Source organism: Stegodyphus dumicola, chromosome X1 (assembly GCF_044657685.1).
Source record: "Stegodyphus dumicola isolate Sdum_Otavi_A_Nest chromosome X1, ASM4465768v1".
NCBI classification, from domain to species: domain Eukaryota; kingdom Metazoa; phylum Arthropoda; class Arachnida; order Araneae; family Eresidae; genus Stegodyphus; species Stegodyphus dumicola.
The window spans coordinates 202,543,947-202,561,316 of NC_140780.1; positions in this window are offsets into that span (position 1 = coordinate 202,543,947).

Consider the following 17,370-nt stretch of genomic DNA (forward strand, 5'->3'; position numbering starts at 1 on the left):
CAGCAAATGAATCCTGAATCCCTAGTGCATAAGGCTCCTAGCTATACGCCAGGCTGAATTACCAACCTTTCCCTCTTGACGAAAAAGGCAAAGAGCTGCCAGTTTTGGCGCATTCATCGCAGACACTAGATAAATGTCTACTGTTTTTTAAAGTTGATTTTATAGACGCGTGGCATTCCGCGCATATAAACTTTTCGGATAATTTATTAGTTTTCAAACAGTATATAGACGAAATGAAAATTTAAATAAAAATTTCACGTATACTTTGTAAAGCATATTCAAAATAACTTATGCTTTAGATGTTTCAGCTTAAGGCTTCATTCAATTGAAACATTTAGTGGTGGTTAGCTGTGATATGTCATCAGATGCAATTGATTTTGAAGTTTTGCTATTAATTGAATCCCTACGATCACTCTCAGCTCCCGATCGACCGTTCTCGTAGCGATCACTCCGAACCCATCATTCCGCGGCAAAAACGATCGAATCAATATGGCGGTTGTGTTGTTTGTGCTTTCACGAAGACAGAATTCAAGTGTGCTAAGGTACTTAGAAATCAAGGGCAATCCTTTAGATTTACTATATGGGCAGCAATATATATCAAAGTATAGGGTTTATAAGGATCCTAGCAAAGGGAGCCAACTCAACTTCTGTGTACTATCCAAATGAAGCGCACTTGTTCCTAGTAGACAATAATTTAGCCTTTTGTTGTTTATATTTGTATTCATGGATTGCGACCTAATTCCGAGAAATATGGCTGGATGCACTGCAACAAATTATTCACATCGTTCTAGAAATAACTTCCAGTATGTTCTGTTTTCAGAGAAATGAAGAAGTATGAAGAAAATGGGTAATAAATTCTCGTCCATTGGAATGGGTTTCAAACACAGGAGCGTGCGCTTTTGAAGTAAGTTCAGGTTCGTATGTTTCCATAATTACAAAAAACGTAAGTGTTGATGTTTCAGCAAAATGTGTATTTACATTTAAGTATTGCTAATTAGTGACAAATTGTACAAAATGAATTGTACAATGTGTCTGTATAGTCAATACACAGATACTGACGTAAACACGTCGATGGCGATGTGATTTTATTTTATTGTTATTATAGCAAATGGTTAAAGTTTAAAGAATTATATTTTCCATTCGATTTCAAATTTGTGTATGATTATAACTATGAAGTCCGCTTTTTAATTAAATTTTAAGGCGGGATTCATGGTTTAAAATAGACTGTTATTTTTTATCCTGATTTATTGCCGCCAAATCTGTCAGTTGACCCCAATGCAAAAAAAAAAAAAAAGAAAAAAAGTGAACATTGGATAATATGATTAAAATTAGGTCTTATATAATATTACCTTTAAAGTAACCTAAATATATCGAATTTATATTCATTTTGAAGAAAATAAACATCAATTTAAGTATTTGACGAATAATTTTGTCTGTATTACATCACGTAGACTGATTTCCAGCTCCTTCATTTAACTGCAATTCCTTGTCAATTTATTCCCAATGTATGAACATGAAATATGTTTTAAAATGCTTTACAAGCTTAGTCACTCATTCTTACATTAATTTAGTTTTCATATCATAATTAAAATTTATTAGATAATTGCATTCCTAATGTGTAATTAAAATAATTTAATAATAATATATCTTACTGTAATTTAATACTTTTGATTTTAGTGTTCTCAAAATGTTGCTAAATCAAGTTTATTTTTGTGTGACCTTGCTTCAAAGGCGCCAATAATAAATCTGTTTTGGCGGTTCACTGCTAAAAGTTTTAATGAAAAATTTATTACCGATGTAAAAGAATGAAAAAATTATATTTACTTGGTAATCAGTGTCTTATGATATTGCAGTGACTTAAAGGGCTTCTTATTGTTTCTTAAGTTGCATAACGTCTTTTTATAACTTCTTGTGATCTTTATGTCTTACTCTTCTGTGTTATCAAAGAAATATAAAAGGTGTATTTCTAAACAAATATCATTCCATTCATGTCAGTGTTATGTACCATGATGTGATACGTGTTGGCTTTTATTATATAGTTAGCAATATTATTCATTATAGAGTTTTATATATTTATTATAGCTATTTAATTCATATTATTATGTATTATGTAATGTTTCCTTATATTCCATTGTATTTTTGGAGTTGTTAATAAAGCTATAGTGTATACTTTCTTTTCGTTCACTTTAAAACGTCTTTTGAATCACTTTTTTTTTTCAGTATGCATACAAAACTTACTTGACCTATATTTTTCATACGTTAATGTGATTATGCGAATGGAGTGTGTCTTTTAGGTTAGCTATTTTCATAATGGAATTAAAATAAAATGATATCCTTTAAAGACGTTTCATAGATAAAACTTTGAAACAAAAGCGATGAAAAGCCAAAGAGGGCACACCAAACCTGAACTCAACCCTAAAGAAAGGTTACGACACGGCCGTCACCACCAACGAGATAATATACTGTTATATGAAGTCATTGGTCACCACCGACACGGCTGACGAGGCGAACTGCATATCTAGGAGCTATGTCATTGGTTACTTCCGAAAACAACGCAACTTTCGACCAGGTGACAAACAGCATAACGCATTCAAGTAACCTCTGGTCTATATTTGACCGAGCGACGTTGCCGGTTCCAAAATTAAAGCCCAAGGGTACTTTACATAAAGAAATCCGGACGTGGAGAAAATCTCAGATGAGAAAACGGAGAAAAGCGGAAGAAGGGACTACCAAAAGCAGCAAGGTACTACCAAAAGGAGCAAGACAATCCAATCAGACAAGTTCGCAAAACGTGACGAGCGATCAGAGCTTTCAAGAAGGACCCAAGACAATGCAAATCAATGACAATAATATGAGAAAGATACTCTACAGCAAATCCTATAGAGAGCTCCTATAAAGTATCTCTAGTAGCTCTACCTATGGCAACCCGTACGAGTCCGACTGGTAGGGAAGTGTTTGAATTGAATACGAAAAATCTCTCGTTTTCAAAAGTGATCGCTAATGCTGGATGTAACGATCGCTGTTTGAGTGATCACTGATAAACACTCATACTTATATCTATGAAAAGTCTTCAAAGAGTATCATTTTATTTTAATTCCTTTACGAAATTAGATAACCTAAAAGACACATTCCGTTCATATAAATCACATGAACATGCAAAAAATATAGGTCAGGTAAGTTTTGTATGCATACTGAAAAAAAAGGGGGATTCAAAAGATGTTTTAAAGCAAAAGAAAAGAAAAATGTACATTATAATTAATGTATTAATTTAATACATTCAAAAAGAAAGATTATATAATACATAATGATATATATTGGGTATATATTATAAATACATAAAACTCTATAATGATTATGTAATAAATGCCAACACGCATCACATCATGGTACATAACACTGCCATGAAAAGAAGGATATTTGATTGGAAATATTCTTTTTATATTTATTTGAAAACATAGAAGAGTAAAACATAAAGATGACAAAAAGTTATCATAACAAGTTAAGCAACTTAAGAAACAATAAGAAGCCTTTTATGTTATTGGAATATCATAAGACACTGATTAACAAGTAAATATCATTTTTTTCGTTCTTTTACATGAGTAAAAAGTTTTTCATTAAATATTTTAGCAGTGACTGGCCAAAACAGATTTATTACTGGCGCCTTTGATGCAAGATCACACAAAAATAAACTTGATTTAGCAACTTTTTGAAAACATTAAAATCAAAAGTATTAAATTGCAGTAAGATATATTATTATTAAATTATTTTAATTACACATTAAGAATGCAATAAATTTTAATTATGATATGAAAATTAAATTAAATTAAGAATGAGTGACTAAGCTTGTAAAGCATTTTAAAACATATTTCATGTTCATAGATTGGAAATAAATTGACAAGGAATTGCAGTTAAATGAAGGAGCTGGAAATCAGTCTACATGATGTAATACAGACATAATTATTCGTCAAATACTAAAATTGATGTTTACCTTCTTCAAAATGAATATAAATGCGATATATTTATGTTACTTTAAAGGTAATATTATATAATGCATAATTTTAATCATATTATTCGATGTTTACATTTTTTCCTACATTGGGGCCAATTGACAGATTTGGCGGCAATAAAACAGGGTCAAAAAGTAACATTCTATTAAAACCATGAAACTCGCATTAAAATTTAAATAAAAAGCTCACTTCATTGTTATAATCACACACAAATTTGAAATCGAATGTAAAATATAATTCTTTAAACTTTATCCGTTTGCGATAATAACAATAAAATTAAATAACATTATAAGGTATTTCTCCCACTTTCTTAGCGTCCTTCGTGGTGTAGTGGTTCTGCACGCTGGGCCGGTATTCCTGAGGTCCGTGGTTCGATTCCCGGCGAAGGCGGTTGCATATTTTTCATCTTTTCTGCTTCCAATTAACCTAATGTCTCTACAACATCGCCATCGACGTGTTGACGTCGGTATGTGTGTATAGACTATACAGACGCGTTCTGCAATTCATTTTGTACAATTTGTCACTAATTAGCAATACTTAAATGAAAATACACCATTTTTCTGAAACATCAACACTTACTTTTCTAACAATTATGAAAACATACGAAGCTGAACTTACTTCAAAAGCGCATGCTCCTGTGCTCGGAATCCATTCCAATGGACGAGAATTTATTACCCATTTTCTTCATATTTCTTCATTTATCTGCAAACAGAACATACAGAAAGTTATTTCTAGAACGATGTGAATAATTTGTTGCAGTGCATCCAACCATATTTCTCGGAATTAGGTCGCAATCCATGAATACAAATATAAACAACAAAAGGCTAAATTATTGTCTACTAGGAACAAGTGCGCTTCATTTGGATACAACACAGAAGTTGAGTCGGCTCCCCTTGCTAGGATCCTTATAAATCCTATACTTTGATATAAATTGCTGCCCATACAGTAGCTCTAAAGGATTGCCCTTGAATTCTAAGTACCTTAGCACACTTGAATTCTGTCTTCGTGAAAGCACAAACAACACAGCCGCCATATTAATTCGATCGTTTTTGCCGGGAAATGATGGTTTCGGTGTAACTACTACATGTACGATCGATAATCATGTATACGATATGAATGTATACAGAATCATAATACGATATCAATAAAAACATTCAATAATGTCAAATGTTGAAATAGTTAAAGTGTAGAGTGCGCAAATAAGTTTATCTTACTGATATTTTAACAAAAATTTCAATAAAAATATTGTAAATTCATACTCAAAAAAGTCACTTTAGAGCATGTTGTCAATTAAGTACGAGGTAAAACAAACTTACAATCACTTTGTTTTATTGAAATAATTGTAAAAGACTCTGAAGAAACATTTACATTTTCGTACACTGTTAAAAGTATGGCATATTTCATAAGATATGTGGAAACAGAAAGTACAGCATTCTCAGTTCAGGAGCCTTCTGACTATGTAGGCAATTTCTTATTTAGGAATGACAGCACAAAATAACGCTTCAGAATATACTATTTATCATGAATAAAAATATGGTTTGTAACACAGATCGGTAATAACTGTTTATCAGTATAATGAGGATTTTATTTGATGAGATCAAATTCTTTTGAAGTATTGAATTCATGAAATGATTTTGACCTCGCCTTTGAAATTCATCATTACAGGCAGATTTATTTGACTGTTATGCATGCATTGAAAACACTACAATTATTTTACGAGAAATACACATGCAGAGCTTTCACAAATTTAATGTGCTTATCTGAATGTTCTGCATTCATTTGTAAATTTTTACTCTATTGCCAAATTGAATAATACTGTGATTACAAATATATATCACTTGCACAATCTCTGCCTTTACTGAAAGCAAATTATATACATTTTGTCCCACAGTAGTATTCAATTTATTCTTAGTATTCAATTTAGTATTTCCACAGTAGTATTCAATTTATTCTTAATCAGACCTCAATGTCAGTATTCTGGAAATTATTTTAATCAAGGAACGGTAGTGGGAACCATGCATAAAACATTTTATCTAACAATAATTTTTATAAAATAAGCAAAAAAATTAGAAGTAATGTCAACGCTATTCAAACTCATTGTGTTACATATATCTTCGGCAAACATTCAGATTTTAGCTTTCGTTTCCAAATTATTATTTATTTTTTAATAAATTTCAATATGCTAATGATTTTCATATCACATTACTATAATTTCCACAATTAGCGCAGGAAAACAAAATCTACGTATTCAATTAGAAGCAAAATTTTTCCACATTCAGAACATCCGCAGTAGCGATGTTTGGTGACGGGTACATTAGCCCTAGACCAATTTAATTATAGCTCTTATGTCAGAAATTAGCAGATACTTAGGTTATTGTGTACAAAAATTTCCCTTTACTTGCACATTATAAACGTCTGAGCAGATACAAACTCTAAATGAAGAAGAAAATAATATTATTCTTATTAGGCAAAGTTGAGCACCTGAACCAGTTTCCTAATTATCTCTTCGGCAATTATTTACCCAAAATTTCCTCTTTTTTTTTCAGTTTTAGGAAATTTTACCAATATATGACCTTTCCGTGAATGATTTGAGCAATTAATAGCTGCACGTCCGCCCATTTTACACAAAAAGCACAAGAAATTGTTGCACCGCTAACTATGCAGCCGACATTAATATTCCCACTTGGGCTCCAGAATGGCGGATGATTCAGGCTGGTATATAGGAGCCTTTACTAGTGTAAGGTTGTAGCTATGTTATTAATTATATTATTGGAGAAAATAATTACTCATGTAATTGTAATGTACTACCGGAATAATGCTAAATCAGAATTGTACTAGATTTCTTTATTATGAACCACCACACGACGAAGGCATGCCAAGAAGGCGGGAGAAATACCTTATAAAATAAATAAATAAAACAATAACAAGTAAAACAGTCGATAGTTAATAATCAAAATTAAAGAAATGTAAAGAGTAATACATTAAGCTAACTCAATGATAAATGGTTAACTAATAAAAATTATGAAAAAAATTATTGAATTAATAAACAAGAGAAGAAAATTAATTAGCAATAAATTATAAAAATTTATCAACATTTTTTATACTTCCTCTTGTTTACTTTTTAAAAACACATTAAAATCATTTAAATTCAAATACATATGTATGTATTTTTCGAGTTTCGAAAAGGAGGAGTATGATCGTCAAGCAGTAGTAGAAGAGGTGCGTAGTACCAAGGGAAAAAAGTATCAGAATCACTAATATAATAAAATGAAATAAAAGTGAGTAAGTTAAAAGTAACAAGTGTACTTACGTATTAGCACACAACCACCTTAATGATAGGCGCCAAATTTTCAGAATGTTCCAAACTCTGGCAAATATGAGAATAACCTTTAGCCAAACATACGTATAAGAATTTTTCAGCCAAACATACGTATAAGAATTTTTCAGCCAAAAATGCGTATAAGAATTTTTCAGTTAAGTATTGTGGCCATTTTCTTACGCGTACTTTTTGTTTTACTTCAAGTTCCAACAATTTCATAGACGATAGTGATATTTTTTTGCCTTTAACCCAATTTTAAAATCTGTGCATATGAAACAAACTTCTGTAAAATTCTGCAGAAATAACGTATTTTGCGCAGCATTGCTAAAGGCAACAATTGTTTCGAATCTGTTGTTAAAGTGATCGCCACGAAATTTCCACCAGAACAAAAGAAATAGAGACGACCTTCCAAGTAAACTTAGTGATTGATTTTTGCAATGAATACCTAATTATAATGTAAAACATATATAAAATAATTAAATTTGTGCAATTTAATTGAATGATGACATATGTCATCATTCTTTTTCACCTGTGAAAAACTGCCATATTGTGCCTAGGTAAGTACTGTAACAAGCCATTGTAGGTATTTCTTGATTGAAAAAGGGACATCGAGATGGCCCAAATGAGAAAATGGTTAATCATGATAAAGAAATAAGAAATAGCTTATGATGAAGCACGTTAAGACTCTCTGCCTAAGGGAAAGTATGCTTTCATGAAGACTCAAGGGAACTTTGGTCAAATTCATATTACATAAGAAAGAACCCCCTAAAACTCTCATGTAGCTAGCCCATTCACCGAGAGAACACAGAGAGAAGAAAAGGTCTTACGACGTAAGCATTGTGAAAGACCCGGCATTTGCTCCCCTACTAATCCTGATCCGTAGTGCTCCATCAGTAAATTCGGTAAACTATTTACTTATGCTGCCACGATGTCCTTGAAGTTGGTAAATGACCTTTGCAATTGAACTGTAGTATGTTGCGTAGAAGCCAAACATCCCACCACAAAAGCAAATATGCACGTTGGTTTGTGCCGTTTATATTTCAATATGTTTTCTATTACAAGCGCTGACTGGTTACCGAGTCACTCCCATACAATAACCCTGTTGAATTTCTAATGCAACAATAGAGTCGACTGGTTGCAGCTATTCAGTCCTTACTGCGAGGGTGATTTAGTTCCCTTTATGTTTATGTGGTTAAACGATACATTGATGGATCGGCGCACTAGTCTAAGGATATGCCAAGTTGGGCTTTTTGTTATATTTTGGGCATGTCAGGCACTGCCATAACATTTATGGGATGTGCATGGAACGTTGTTCGTCATTTTCCTCAGGTATGCGGAGCTGCGTGTCTTTAGTTAGTTCCTGCCACCAATGTGGAAGACTAGCTTTAGTTCGCTCTGCTTCTGCTATCTGATGAGGCAAATTATTTACAGAGTTGTTAATTGCTGAACCCCTGCTACCTCGGTGCTTTTGAAGATGGTAAATGAACTTGGGTATAGAAACAGAGTCTGTGGCATAGAAATCCATAATTCTATGACAAAGGTGAAAGGTAACACTGGCTTGTGATACCAGTATTTGGATCTGTCTTCTGGTGAGAATGCAGATTGTTCAGCAATAAAGTCCAATTTTGAAATTGGGCTTTATTTCACTAGGATCGTACTATGAATATTTCTCTGGTAGAGTTATCTGACATAGCAAATATCTGCCTTTCAATACATTCTTATAAAACATGTCGAATAAACCTAGTTAATGGTAAATATGGGACAATACCTGTTAATAATTGTTAAAGACAAGGTATCCCCATTCGGCATACTTTTGTCTCTCAACTAGCATAGTTTTTAATATCTCACGTTTTAGCTTAGATTTCTCCTTTGGCTATACACCTGTTTTATATTCCCTTGCTCCTACTAGAAATTTTCTTGCTAGAAGTGCGGTATTTCCTAAAAGACAAGTGAATAAATTCCACAGTATTACTCTTTAAGAAATTTAAGGTCTCTCATTTCAGATAAAATCTACATCTATCTATCTGAACAGGAGTTTTTCCATTATTTCATGTGTCTAGCTGCCTTAAAGTAACAGATTTTATGACAGGCCATTGCCAGACACACATTATTCTGCTTTGGGGATATGATGAGTGACTTAGTCAGATTGGACAGTAGTTCATTCTATCAGGTGTCTTCTTTAGGAGTAGCCATAAGAAGTTCTCATTTTGAGTATGAACCTTCCCCACTAGTGCCCAAGTGCTTAAATCCCCTGAACAGTTATAGTTCGAACGAAGTTAAATTTCCGGCGAAGCGTATTTACATGAGCATTTCACTTAGGTCTCGCCTTTAAGCAGACGCCTTCGTGTGGTTTGCAAGAACCAGTTAGCCATCTAAATATCTACTGAACCTACTAATGTTTTTCTACTAATATGTTTAATTGTTTTTGACATGCTTATTAATAAACCTTTCCCGTTTTTTGAACTTTAATGGCGCAAAAGATTAACATTTGTAGCTGAAATATTGTCTTTTTCAACTAGAGAAACTTATTTTTGAAATAGGTACTTGATCGTTTGCTCATGACAACTAGAGTTTCATGCACAGTTATCGTAAAATTTCGCACAGCATCACAGGATGTTTTCGTGGAGAAAAGAAATAAGAACGATGTCCAACAGATACGCTTATAAATATGATACATGATTTTAGCTCGCGAACACTTCTTTATGACCGACTAGTGAACAAGAATATTCATATACTTTAAGTAAAATGAAGCAAAATTGATATAGTTATGAAAACTAAGCAATGGCTAGGAAATGTCAAAAACGCCCATGCTCCATATAATATGTTACCTATAGTAAACCCACAACCATGCTACAAGAAAGGAAAGTATACTGAACAGATTTCTTCGAGGCCAAATAAAACTGCATCTTTACTTCTTTTACTTAACCCATTTAAAGCTCTTTTTTTCCTAGATGAGTAAGGTGCAAGCCTTCTTGATTATAAAAATTCTTCTTGCTAAGGCGATCGATTTCGGTATGGGGGTATTCTTTTCTTAGCTGCTGAGGTCTTCTTGAACATTCCTGCATCTCCTTTCGGAAAAGAGAGCGCACATTCGGTACAGTATCAATATTATTAAATGCGAAATGAAATACTGTATTACTAGTATACTTATGAGTGAGATGTAAAACAAAATACTGAAATTTGCCTTATATCCAATCAGTTCTGGCTGGAAATACGATTTTATTCAAGCACTGAGGAGTACCAAAGGCAGGTTTCTTTAGGCTGGGAACGAATTTAAGCCCTAGTTTAGCATTTAAGAAGAGAACGATGTAAGCTTACACTTTGTCCTTTTCTTGCAGACTATGAAGTGTGTCATTTGTTATCAATCCTCTCTGTACTTTAGGTGGTTATTATAGACGAGCAAATGATATGCGGAATATAAAGTACTTTAAGAAAAGATACATTTCTGTACCCTTAAAATAATTTAAAATCAGAAGAAAAAAACAATTGGTACAGTTAATGAGAACTACGCGATTGCCAGGAAATATCAAGAAACGCCCACAAGCCTTTAAGACACTTTTAAGAAAAGAATGATATAAGTATAACGTCTGAGCAGCCGTGATGCATGAAGGAAAAAGAGTAGTTGTCTTTTAAATGTTTATTTTAAAACTTAATACAGTTTTCTTGAATAATCAAAAGTAAATAATCAAAACATTACAGCCATAACACAAAAACCGGCCGCTGGACGCGGCTTTACGTCGCTGACGCGACTTACACCAATCTCTCTCTGCATAAAAAATCACACACAAAAGCCCCTTTCTTTCCTTTTAAGTTAGGTCTTTTGGAACGCTTCAAAGGAGGTCCTTTTCGATATCCTCTTGTTGACCACTTAGGCCAATAGCTGACATAGAAAATGACAGTTTCGCCCGAAAACTTCCCAGGGGATTTCCTTAACTCATTTCACTTCGTGAACAGAGTTCATTTCTTCGGGCACCTGAGAAGACTCCCTATCCTAATAGAATGTGTAAATAAATTTCCGAACATTGATGAGCATAAAGTGAAGTTTTCTGCAACATATGGTAAAGAAAGAACTAGTTCTGGCAATTCAGTAGCAGCAGATAGCAATTTTGTAGAAAGTCCGAAAAGATGCAGTAATCGATATATGACACACGTAGAATGTTGAAGCGAAATATTTTCGACAGTTACTCTGTGATCAGATGTACAGGCTTCATCGTAGGAGTGCAGTTCGTGTTCGATAGCCGGAGATAGATGTTAGCTTTACCAGGAGCATGGAGAGAGCATATTGGATACAGTACGATTTGTGTGCTAGGGGGAGGGGTTATAGGCTCTTTCCAGACCATACAAATTTAGAAGGACGGCCGAATAGTAATGAGGGAGCGGGGGTTACTTTAGAAACATTACCTGTTGAATTTAGGATAATTTTAAGATTTTCAATGCAATTTAGTTGCTAAAGGATTATGAATCTAATGGTTAGATGCAGTATTATAAGTGAAACATAAGAAAGGATACATATACAAATTTTTTTTTTAATTCATTTTATAAACTTGTATAGACTGAACAAAACGGCAGTACATTAGCCATGCATGAGTTTTGAATTTGCTTCAGTGTTCATGAAAAATGAAAGTGGCCATTTAATGGCTTACTGAAAAAAATTAATAAAATTTCTAATAATAATTCCTGAGCAGTGCCTCAGTGTCACATTTCGAAGCTGTTGCAGTTTATACATTGTGAAATTGCAAACATACCCCAGACTGGGCAGGCATAGGTTATGGTGGGACGAAGCATGGTATCGTAAATGAGCAATTTATGATCTAGCGCTAAAACGCTGTTTCGAGCGATTGGGGGTAGAGTAGTTTTTACTGACTCGAAACTTATTAGTTACGTGTTTTGTGTGGGGCTTCCATGTAAGTCGTTGATCAAGATAAACTCCAGGTATTTGACTTCCTTGGCCCAGGAAATGGTGGTGCCGTAGATAACCAAATTTCCATCTATTTTGCTTTTTTTGGTAAATAAAACTGCAATGGTTTTGTCAACATTGATCTTAATTTTCCATTTAAGAAGTCAAGATTCAAGTGCGTGTATGTGATTTTGTAGCTGTTGACTAGCTGAGTTAACAGATGCGCTTTGAGAGAGGATCGCAGTATCATCTGCGTACACAGAAGTGTTGTGTCGTGTGTGTGTGGAATATCGTTCGTGTATAAACTGAATAAATAAGGTGCGACAAGGGACCCTTGTGGCGTTCCAGCCCATAGTTTACGTTTAGTGGAGTATGTTTTATTCACACGAACAATGAAGTGTCTATCTGAAAGATAGGAATAGAGTATTGTTATGATGTGCTTTGGGAAGCTCAGAGTGATTAGCTTGTATATGAGGCCATCGAGCCACACGCGATCAAATGCCTTAGCTATGTCAAGGAATATTGCAGCTGTATGCCTTTTTTCTTTGAGTCCTGTAGAAATTGTTTCTGTAACACTATATAGCTGATGGACTATGGAATGCTTGCTTCGGAATCCATATTGTTGTGGAATAAGAAGTCCTCGGCTTTCCGATACTGTTTTGATTTCGTTCAGAAGGATGAATTCAGCAATTTTGCTGCATGCAGGCAATAAACTAATTGGTCGGTAGAACTCGGGTTGATTCGGAGATTTTCCAGGCTTATGTATTAGGGCTATGACCGCAGTTTTCCATTGAAGATGAAAATACCTCAGATCGAAAATTAATTGAATGATATGGGTTAACCTGCAGATCATTAATAATCCCATTGTTTTAATCATGAGATTCGTAACCTTATCATGCCCTTGACTTTTCTTTATTTTCATTTTTTCGACATAGCTAAGAACATCTAATGGGTTGACAACGATGCTGCTGTTTGTGCGTGGTTTTGAGAGGAATTGTGTGATGGTATCAGCAATAGCATGTTCAGTGTGTGTATCAGTAATGTTGTTAATTGTAAACTGAGTAGCATATTGATCTGCAAGAGACTGAGCTTTCTCAGTTTCTGTGTATACGATCCCATTTTGGCCTTTAATGGGCGGAATATTTTTGTAGCACCTTTTTAGCCTCGAGGTAGCTTTCCAAATTGAGTTATCATCTGTAGATAGTCCTTTGAGGTAGTTAGCCCAGCGTTTTTGTGCATGCTTTCGAGTTTGATCTCTGACTTCTTGATGTAAAGCATTAAGCAGTCGTTTATCATCCGGATGCCTTGATCTCTGCCATTGCTTTCTGGCCTGGTTCCGTTTTTTAATCAGATCTTTAAGGGCTTGGTTTTGAACAAAGTTTTTGGTAGGAATCTGCCTGGTGTTATTTTGATATGCGGAGGTTAGATCACTGGTAAATTTGGCAACTAAAACGTCTAACTCATCACTCGTATGTATTGTTTTGGCTGTGTGGTGAGTTTTATTTAGAGCTTTGGTATAATTAAACCAATTTGTAATAACGGTTCTTTTGTCTGGTGTACTATGGCTTCTAACGTCCAGTTCTATGAAGACTGGTTATGATCCGAGGATAGTTCATCTAACGTTTCGATATTAGATGGTGCTCTTATGTTTTTTAACATGAAAAAAATCAGTGGTGGTGGCAGAGTTAGGGACATAGCGTGTTGGTGAGGGTGGAGCTGCAATGTGAAGATTGGCTGTGTTAGCAAAGTTGTAGAGGTATTTACCTGCTGCATTATCAGAATTGCAGTTCCATGCGCGTTGCTTAGCGTTAAAATCTCCACCTACTATGATTCGATTGTTGAGTTTGAATATTGTTTCTAAGTCTGCAACGATATCGTTTACATGTTTCGCTGGTGGTATATAGAAGAAGACTAAAATGATGGGTGGTGTTGCGGGTGGTATGATGGTGATAGTTACGGCCTCAGAGGCTAAAAGCTGTGGGATTTTTAGTCTGGAATGAGCAATGGAGCGTTTAATTAACAAAATTACTCCCCCGCCAGTACGTACTACTATGGGTCTGTCATATCTATGCAAATCATAGTCAGCAATATGAAAAGAATATTGAGGGCCAAGGACGTGTTCTTGTATGAAAATAACATCAGGACTATGCTCATTTACAAACTCTTTCAACTCAGAAATTTTCTGAGAGAGGCCATGCGCATTCCATGTAACTATATTCAAGTTATTGGTGTAACTATTCATGATCGGTTTCGTTCAGCTCTTCTAATATAAGGACTAATATACAGAGATTTTCCATTTGCGTTTTTGTATTTCGAAGCTGATTTAGGTGTTTTTGGATAATTGAATCAAGCTTGGATATTTGTTTAAAGCCAAATACTGATTCAAGTTCTTTTATAAGCTTAAATAGTTCTAGAAATCCTTTTGAGCTAAGGTTTTTAGTCAAATTGGGGATAAAATTTGCATTATTTGATTTATGAGTTTGGTTAACTTGAGAAATCTTCCTATTGGCTTCAGCTACAGAAGGAGAAATGCTCTGATTGGCTGTATGTTCTGCTACATGGGATTCCTGAGTATTTTGGACTTTGTTGGTTAATATTTCAGAATAAAGTTTTTTGAGTCCTTGGGAATTATAATTTCTGGGTTTGGGAAATTTTTCGCAGCCTCTACAGGATGCCGGGTGAGAATTATTGCAATTTGCGCAAACCGGGCTTTCAATAAATCCTTTTTGGGGGCATAGTGCAGTTTTATGTTCCCCAGCGCATTTCACGCAACAGGGGACTAAGAAACAATTCTCTGAAGAATGATGCCATTTTTGGCAATTATGGCTGTGCGGTATCATATTTTTGTTTACATATTTTTGAATTTGTACAATAAAAAGGGACATATGAGTTATCTGGTAAATTTCCTCAATATTGGGCGTAGGTATGAGCTGTATTTGAAAAAGCGGTCGGCATTGGTTGTCTGGTGCGATTTCTGGTCATTTGAGTAACTTTATGAATTTTGAATCCGGAATCCGTAAGAATGCCAGCAATTTCATTTGCCTCCATATCGATTGGGAGCCTTCGGAAAACGACCTTGCTCTTTTTCTGGAAGGAAAGCAATTAAGGAAAAAGGGAATGGAGAACAGAAAACAGTATTAAAAGCTAAACTGTTAAAAATATTCCAAGACAAATAGAATTTTTTTACAGTATTTCTGTTTAGAATGAGGGGAAAAAAGGTATTAAGAAATATAGTTATTATAAACATCGCAAGCCAAAGAATATTTTTTGAAATATTTCTATTTTGAAAGAGGGGGAAAGAAGGTGCTAAATTAAGAAATAAAATTAAATTTTAATAAGTTGTAATAAGAACTTAGATTTTTTAATACAATTTAGAAATTTTGGAAAAATATGAACTGTCTTTAATATTAAATTCCAAAGAATGAAAGCAAAATTATATAGCTTCTGAACAGCTTATACTCAAAAGTATTATCAATTTAATAAAGTTAGAAAATGACCATAGATCACTTTTGCAGCATATATATTGTAACACGTTCTGCATTTTCTGTACACTCTAGTTTACACAGATATGTAACAAACATAAATGGATTACAGTTATATAACCTTAATAGGGTGAGATACAACCTCAGTAAGATGAGAAAATTTCAAATGATTATATTGGATATTTTCAATTATTTAAAAATTTCGAATGTTACGGACGTATTTTAATACCTTGAAAAGTATAATACCTTACTGAATCATTAAAACATTGCTGTAGTTACCTGTTCTCTAAAATAGGAGTTCATCACTCTAATCATTTGGAAAGTAATCCAGTGTTGCGTGACATTCATATACATCTTTAGTGACATTATATTGATGACACTTTATTACGCTGCATTCATGTCACTCTATGGCTTTTTATTAAGTCGAAATGAGTTGTTACATGAATGTCGCAGTGCGACTTCACAACAATATTACAGTATAACTTCACAACAAAGTCGCAGCGTGACTTCACAGCAGTGTCACAATGCGACTTCACATCAACGTCGCAATGTGACGTCGCAAAAAAGCGGACATTAAGCCATTCCTACAACGTTACTGCGACATTGAGGTCATCACAATGCGACACGTTTGCAATGTTGCAGCGACGTTCCGTGCTGTTGGGGATGCTTGATGTGGCCAAAGCTTTTGACCGCGTTTGGCATGAGGGGCTCATCTGTATACTGATTGACCTGCAATTCGACAGAGAACTTATTCTGCTCCTGCACTCCTTTCTATCGGATCGAACTTTTCATGTTGCAATTGGAAAAGCCACTTCAGGTGAATTTCCCATTTCCGCCGGAGTCCTACAAAGTTCAACGGTTGGGCCAATTTTGTATTTATATTGCGTGGCAGACTTCCCCAAGCCTCCAAACAGTGCATACATGCTAGCGTGTTACGCTAATAACACAGCTTTAGCTGTCAAATCAGCTAACATTAATCATGCAATTCAGAAACTGCAAGAACAGATTCCTCTGATCAAAGATTGGTGCCGCTGCTGGAAGGTAGCCATTAATCCGCAAAAATCGCAAAAATCTCAGCTCCTGATTATCAGAAGGAAAAAACGAAAAACAACCGGTTGCTCTGAAAAACAACCGGTTCTTCTTCGGAGAGCCAGTACCTATTGTGAAACAGGTAAAATATCTCGGAGTTCTACTGAATGAACATCTCACAGGGAGTGATCATATTAATTATGTTAGAAAAAAAGGCACTCTACGTCATGAACTACCTACACCCAGTCATTGGCAGACAATAGAGATTACATCTGGCTAAGAAGAAATTGATTTTTACGTCTACCATCCGACCCATCCTAACATATGCTTCTCCTGCCTGGGCGACTGCAACAGACAAGGATATACGTAAGCTACAAATCGTGCAGTCCAGATTCCTCATAATGACACATGCGCCTTTTTATGTGAGAAATGATCAACTTCACACTGAATTAAAAAAATTGATGATATAGATAGATTCCTAAGAAAGTTAACGAGCGGTTCTTCTCTAAATCCATAAACTGTGAAACTCTGAACTATTTTGGTACGTTTCATTATGAGTTACTTAACGAAGACCGCTGCCTTCGATCCTTTGCAGCTCATATGCTGAACCAGAACTTTCCGACCTGATATGGATAC